This window comes from Schistocerca cancellata, chromosome 7 (genome assembly GCF_023864275.1).
Source record: "Schistocerca cancellata isolate TAMUIC-IGC-003103 chromosome 7, iqSchCanc2.1, whole genome shotgun sequence".
Taxonomy (NCBI): domain Eukaryota; kingdom Metazoa; phylum Arthropoda; class Insecta; order Orthoptera; family Acrididae; genus Schistocerca; species Schistocerca cancellata.
Window position 1 is genome coordinate 434,210,920 of NC_064632.1, and position 8,232 is coordinate 434,219,151.

Sequence of the window (8,232 nt, forward strand, 5' to 3'; positions counted from 1 at the left end):
GTAGTTTGCGGCATTTATAGCCAAGTTATTGAACATTTCTGTACCATGTATTTAGTATTACAGAATAATGTTCCTAAAATTGACTGAATATACCAATTATTGGTATTCATTGGCCAGTTATAAACATCACAAGTCATCATTGAAAACAGGAGCTAATGAATGGCATAGTATTAACATAATTCATCTAGTTATACTAATTATTGGCACTCATTGGCCAGTTACAAACATCAAAAGTCATAATTGAAAACAGGAGCTAATGAATGGTATAGTATTAACATAATTCATCTAGTTACACTAATCATTGGCACTCAGTGGCCAGTTACAAAACATCACAAGTCATCATTGAAAACAGGAGCTAATGAATGGTATAGTATTAACATAATTCATCTAGTTACACTAATTATTGGCACTCAGTGGCCAGTTACAAAACATCAAAAGTCATTATCGAAAACAGGAGCTAATGAATGGTATAGTATTAACATAATTCATCTAGTTACACTAATCATTGGCACTCAGTGGCGAGTTACAAAACATCAAAAGTCATTATTGAAAACAGGAGCTAATGAATGGTATAGTATTAACATAATTCATTTAGTTACGCTAATTATTGGCCAGCAAGTATTGAAAAGTACAAAACATTTTTAATTATTCAGTATTATCATGAGAAGTCATCATTGAAAACAAGAGCTAGTGAATGGCATAGTATTAACATAATTCATTCAGTTATACTAATTATTGGCACTCATTGGCCAGCAAGTATTTAATAGTACAAAACATTTTTCATCATTCAGTATTATTCAGAAATTTCTTAAATGGGTAGCATTATTTGGAACTGGTGATACTTTTTTTTTGTTAGCAATGCATTGCGTTGGGTAATTATAGGGGAAAGCAAGAGAGAAAAATTTGCTTCTGTGTTGTTGGTGTAAATGAAAAATGTGTAACGTCATTCGTCATGAGTCAGCTGTAGCAAAGTTATGAAACAAATAGAGTATATGTGACCACATTTATAAATGATAGAAACAAATGGGTAAAAAATAAAATGAAAGTACTAGTACAGGTTTAATAAGTAACGGGTTTAGTAAGTATCATGAAAAGCTTCTGCTGGAAAAAATACAAAATGGATTATTGAGCTGAAAGAAGAAACGCATACTATGCTGAAAAGTAGTGAACTTTGAATTAACAGGTAGTGAAATGTGTATAAAATGTGTTCCATAGCTGTCCTTTCCAAAACCTTCCGTCATCCTACTATGCAATATAACACCTGCTGTCAAAGCAAACTGCAACAAATACTTAAATAACTACATAGCATAAATACATAACTTCAACATCATCCTCATCTGTAAAGAAAAAAACTTCATTATCCATCACTTCATTATCGATAATTCCATCATTATCATCACCTGTAAAGAAAAACTTCATTATCCATATTATCATATTCTTCATCATTATACATCATCACTCATTATCATCTGCAAAAAAGTCACTTCATTATTCATTATACAATTATTCCCTATTTCTAGCATATTTCATCACTAAAACTAAGATGTGTAGTTCTATCTGACAGCCTGCATCAATCGCCTCGTATTCTGAAAGAAAAAATTAGTTAAGACTGCTATTCTTCGATGTGTATTGTATATTCTTGTTAATGCTTGTTAATTCTAATCCATTTACTCTTCCCCATAAAGTTTTTGCATCTTCTTTGGTTTATTCCGTAGGTGAAATTCCCATTTCTGTTTAATTCATTTCCTTTACACGTTATTTCTTTCTGAAAATGATGAACAAAGATAAATGTCTTGCATTTAAATCATATACCCGTTAGATAAAAACTGGTTTATGGTAACATAATTAAGCATACAGCATAACATGACAGAAAACGTAATATGTCAAAAACATCGACAGTGTTCAAAAAACAGGAAAACAATCATACATACAAAAAAAAAATGGAAAATATGCACGGTCTAATGTGTAACGACAAGTAAAGCGACCTGCTAGCCTTACCTTGCCGAGCACTTGCCACGAAAAATATGATAATCATCAATAAGTAGTCACGTAAGTATAATTGCAGAAATAGTCAAAAGTGTGTAAATTCATCTGGGAAAATATGCACGGTCTGATGCGTGACGACAAGAAGAGCGACCTGCTAGCCTTACCTTGCCGGGCACTTGCCAAGAAAAAATGCAATAATCATCAGTAGGTGTTCATGTGAGTATAATTGCATACATGATCATAAAAATTAGCAAATGGCATTACAGCATGTCAAATCATAAAGTATCTTCATTGAATAAAAGGTTTGATGTTGGAGACGTGGTGGTTTCCTTTGGATTTTCTGGTTCTCAAAGTTTTGACGTGTACAACATTGGGATGAGGAATGCTGCGAATCCGATATGGACCTGCGTATAGAAGTTCAAATTTACTGCACTTACCTTTTATTTTGTTGGATAAATAGTGTGTACGTACTAATATCTTCTGTCCCACGTGAAAGTCTCGGCGTGTACAAACCTGTTTTTGCTGTCTTCTCCGGCGCTCTGCGGCACGTTTGATGTTGTTCAGTGCAATGTCAATTATTTCACGGTGTCGTAGTCGACGAGATGTAGGAAATGTTACTAATTCTTTAATTTTGTTTGGTGGTTCAACGTTTTTCAGTATAACAGACGGAGATAGCATAGTGGATTCATTTGGAATGGAATTAATTACATCTTGGAATGAGAATATGTGTGTGTCCCAATCAATATGTCTTTTGTGGCAATAAATTCTACACAGTTTACCAATTTCTTTCATTAATCGTTCACAAGGGTTCGATGAAGCATGGTACTTGGATATATAGATCGGAGAAATGTTTCTAGCTCGTAACATGCGTGTCCATATAGCAGAACGAAATTGTGATCCATTGTCAGAAATTACTTTCATCACATGCCCTACATGAAATAGAAAATGCTTTACAAATGCTTTCGAAACAGTTTTGGCAGTAGGTTTGCGTAACGGAGTGAAGATAACAAATTTTGAAGTGAGTTCAACAGCGACAAAGATGTAGCAAAAACCTCTGTTAGTTCTTGGAATTGGACCAAAAATGTCTACAGCGGCCATGTGTCTTAATTTAACAGGTACAATGGGATATAATGGAGGAATTGTGAAGTGGTGTCTGACTTAGCTTTCTGGCAAATTTTACATGACGCTAAAACTCGTCGTATACGTTTCTCCATGTTGGCAAACTAACAGTTCTGTCTCAGTATAAGAAAACATTTTCTGGCTCCGTAATGCGCATAACTTAAATGAGTGTACCAGATTAATTTGTTAACCAGTTCGTCAGGAATACATAATAACCAATTGTTGCTGTCAGGATGAGAAAGGCGAAACAGAATGTCATTGCGTACAGTGTAATGGTGTCTAATCGTAACATTATTCTTATCTTGCCAAAGGTGTTTAATTTCTTTCCATACGTTGTCTTTATTCTGCTCTTGTGCTATGTCCTGTAATGACGATGAAATAAAATTTTCAAATGCAACTTGCTGGATGTACATGACGCTGAAATTTGCTTTGCAGAAGTTGGTTGCGCTGTCTTGCTGATTGTTGCTGAGAGAACGAGATAGTGCGTCTGCTATAACATTTTGTGTGCCGGGAATGTGAACTATTGTAAAATTAAATTCTTGTAAATAAAGTTTCCATCTACTTAATCTATCGTGTGTGAATTTAGCTGAAAGTAAAAATTGTATCGCTCTGTGGTCTGTGTAGACGGTGGTATGTCTTCCATAAAGAAAGTGTCGAAATCTCGTAAATGCCCAAACAACACATAATGTTTCCAGTTCTGTAACGGAGTAATTTCGTTCAGCAGGTGACAAAATGCGGCTTGCAAATGCGATGTTTTTAATTACTGTAGAACCATCTTCTTCAATTTCCTGAAAAATGTGTACGCCTAAAGCGGTGTTGGAACTGTCGGCGGCAATGGAAAAATTTCTAGTAAGATCTGGGCGCGATAAAAGTGGTGCATTCAACAAAGCATGTTTCAGGTTCATGAACTCAGAATGTGCTTGCTTATCCCAGGACCAAATAGTGTTTTTACCTGTTAATTGGCATAATCTAGGTGTGTCTAAAGCAGAATGATGAATAAATTTACGAAAAAAGTTAATTAAGCCCAAAAAGCTGCGTAATTGCTTCTTCGTTGTAGGAATAGTAATGTCACATAGAGCTTGAAGTTTTTCCGGATCAGGCGCAATGCCTTTTGCTGAAATTACGTGTCCAAGAAATTTTATAGAAGTTTTGCCAAAGTGCGATTTACTGAGATTAACTGTGAGTCCTTGTGCATGAAAAGTTTGCAACAATTGGTCTAAAATCAGATTGTGTTCAGACCAGTTAGCTTCTGCGATAAGAATGTCATCTACGTACGTCGTGATTCTGTCTTTACGTTCTGTCGGAAGTATTGTGTTCAAACCACGAATAAAAGCTGCTGAAGAAATAGTTAAGCCGAAAGGTAATTTGCAAAATTGATAACAGTCACCAAAACAGAGAAAAGCTGAATACATTCTGCAATTCGGATGAAGTTGAATTTGCCAAAATCCCGATTTCAAATCTAATGTAGAATAAATAGACATACCATGAAATTTCTATAGTAGTTCTTCTAGTGTCTGTGGTCGATCTGTTTCATTAATAATTATGTCATTGATGTGACGTGAATCAAGTACGAGGCGAAGTGAGCCATCCTTTTTCTTAACAATATGTAGCGGGTTTATGTACGGACTAACTGCTGGTTCAATAATTCCTTGGTCAAGCATATCCTGCAATTCTTTCTTAACCTGTTCTCTATGAATATATGGAATGGGATAATGCTTGGCTTTAAATGTATCATGCTGTTTGACTTGAAATTCATACATAAAACCGGACATAGTACCAGGAATGTTGTCTAAAACAGGAGCTTGCTGTAAAAGAATTTTGTGTAGTTGCGTGCGTTCGTCGTCTGTATTTGCACTGCTTTGTTTAACTTTATCAGAAATCATCTGCATTACGTCGTAGTCAGCTTCGTCTGGAGTATTATAGTTATGTACGTACGTATCAGTGAATAATGTGGAATTACAGTCTATGTTACGCGTTACGGAAATGACCTCAGTACAGTTAATTGCTTGTTCTTCCGCAGATAAAGAGTGCTGAAATTCTAAAGCCAATTGTACATTTTCATCCTTCAACATTAAATAGGAATTCTGAAAATCAACCACTGCGTCGTGTTGTACGAGAAAATTAGTACCTGTAATATTATTGGTATTTCCGTCCTACGAAAGCTTTGAGTACCCTTTGAAAGACATTTGTTTTGTATAATTTACATAACTGTAAAGATGCGCATCTAGCGCGGACGCTAATACATCGATTGCGCAGTCAAAGAAACATTTTAACAGAAGCTGAACTGTCGTTCCGCTTCGATCTAAATAAAAGATGACGGTAGAAAACTTTTGTAGATCTTCAGATTTTAATGTACTTCTGCTTGTTATGTAAAAACGTAAAGGAGGTCGACTTTAAGTTAAAAAAGTGAGCGGTCTTGCTAGCGTGCAGACAACATTATTAATTAATAAAATTAAGGTAATTCATGTTCGAAACTGTAAATCAGCAAGTTATTGTTATCGGAGGTGTTGAACAGTGCAAGAATTGTCTTCAACGAAAGGAGAAAAGTAGTGACTATAACTTGTGACAAAAAAAAAAAAAAAAAAAAAAAACGTGAACCAAGGAGACAGCACAGGACAGGATGAAATCTGATCGCACCATACTGTTAGAAAAGTAATTATGTAAGTTGTATTGTTTATAAATAAGCCCTAATTTTGCTAGTGAGAATTGTTTGAATATATTTAGTGTTTACCAGACTTCTTATTCTGTTCTTTTCCTTTATACTTTTTTATCCTCCATGCCATATTATTTTTATAAATGTCAAACAGCCTTTACTACAGCAGAGAATACTGCGGCATCCTGGTCGTAGACAGAAGGCCGCTCCTTGTCTTCTATACAATTCATAGCTGCCCCATTTACTAATGATTTCATTTGCAAATGCATTTTTTTTACTGTTCATTGTGAAAGGTCCCTTAGGTAATTATAAAATTCATACTGATTACGTAAAGAAATCCAGGTTGTTCGTTTCCAAATAATAGAAGTCCTTGCGTAATCAAAACCTAGCCTCCTTCTGACAACGATCAGGAGCCGACCAGAAGACGGACGTCTTCGACCGCTTTCGTGTCTCCTGTGGCAAAGCTGTGCCAGACTGGAAACACGACATTCTAGTATGAAATACAGATTTAAATTGATAGATTTTGAAATATATTTAACGTAATACATAATAATAATATTTTTTTATCATACTAGATACCTAAAATAACATCTGTTGTCAATAAAGGAACAATCCAAAAATTTGAGTGAAATGTGTGACCTGCAATACAAAATGATAAATGCGTCTGTAATTTGACGTCTACTCCTTTACTCGATACTGCTACTTTTACTTTCGTTTTGCCTAGTGGTAATGTAGGATAGGTATTCTCTTTATTACACTTGTTGAAAGTTTCTTCATTAATAACTGACATAGGTGAGCCAGAATCGATTACTGCTGAAAATTTCGATGAACCAATTTTAATTTCAATGACAGGGTGTGAAATAGTTCTTTGAACAACTGGTCTTTCCTGCAAAAGAGTGTCTCGGATGTCGTCAAAAGTAATAACATTTTCATGAACAACATTCTGCTTGTCTAAAGTAGTGCTTGTGTTACTGGAAGATGCGACTTTTACAGTATCTAGTCAGATTCTATCTGACGTGTTATTATTTTCACGAGGATTCTGTGGCATTTCGACTATTTGAACTGTTCTATTACTTCTTCCAGACGTACTACGCTCTAGATGATACCTACTACTGTCGGGTTCATTCATGAGAATATGTTCTTGCGGATGATTTTGCTGTTCGTAAGACCGACTGTTATTATACGTACGCTGATAATTGTGCTCATCGTTTTTACGTCTGTCGTGATAGTCATTCCTATACGGTACATTGCGATAGGAATTGAAGTATTGTGTTTTCTGTACGTAGTTGTTCCTTTGCTGCCGTGCGTTACTATTTGTTGTACCAGGGACTATACGTGCACGCGGCGAAACATTAAAGTTAGGTTGACCTTGTGTATTACATTGTTGGTTAGGTATGCTAACCGGCTGGTTTCGTTGCTGTTGATGTGAAAAACCTCTATTGTTACTAAAGTGTGGTTCCTGTTGCTGAAAATTTTGTCGATATTGATAATCAAAATTTTGTCTGCTGTTAAAGTTCTGGTGGTTGTCGTTCCTAAAGCGTCTGTTACCTTTCCTATTGAAATTACGTGTCTGATCATAATTGCTGTATGTTTGTTGACCCTGGTTGTTATACGAAAAGTTTTTGTTTACGAAGGAATAATCTGATTGCTGCACTTCTAAAAGCTGCAACAGATCTCTAAATGCAGAAATGTTTTCCTTCTGCTGACCCGTTAGAAGTGACACTCTTAATGACCGTGGTAATTTAGAAATGCATAATTGTATGAGTGCAGATTCGCTATATGGTTCACTTAAGTACTGGTTTTGTTGGACCATATGCTCAAAAAATTGCGTCACACTGGGAAAATTGGAGTTCTCATAATTTGGCAAACTAATTAGTTGATCCTTAATTCCGCGCTGTGTCGTCTTCGACCAATACGCTGACAGAAAAGCATTCTGAAACTCTTCTACTGAATAGCATTGCCTCGCGATCGGTCTCATACGAGTTGCCGGTTCGCCTTCCAAAAAACTGCAAATAAATTCAAGTTTGTGTGTTACGGGCCAAGTCGGTGGAAAAGCAAAGCTAAATTGTTGAATCCAATCCAGTGGGTGAATCTGTGTTCTGTCATTTTTAAACACTTTAAATTTTCTCACTGATAGAAAATGTTTGTAATCGAAATTATCGTCTCTGTATGACGGAACAAGTTCTGTATTGTAAGAGAATCTATTTGTCTGTGTCTGTTCTGAATCTAAGTGCCGTACTCTCTGTAGATTACTCAAATTGTACGCGCTGCGTGAGTCTGACAAATGTGCGAAAAGTGGCGTCTGCTGTGATGTGTTATTAACTGAAATATTTTTCATCTCTGTTACCTCTTGCTGTAAACTTGACAATTTTCTACGCAAGGTGTCATTAGATGAATCGATCTCATTGATCGTCTGTTGTAGATTTTGAAATTCAGGTGTTTGATTAAATGAAACCGGTGAAGTATCGTCTGAC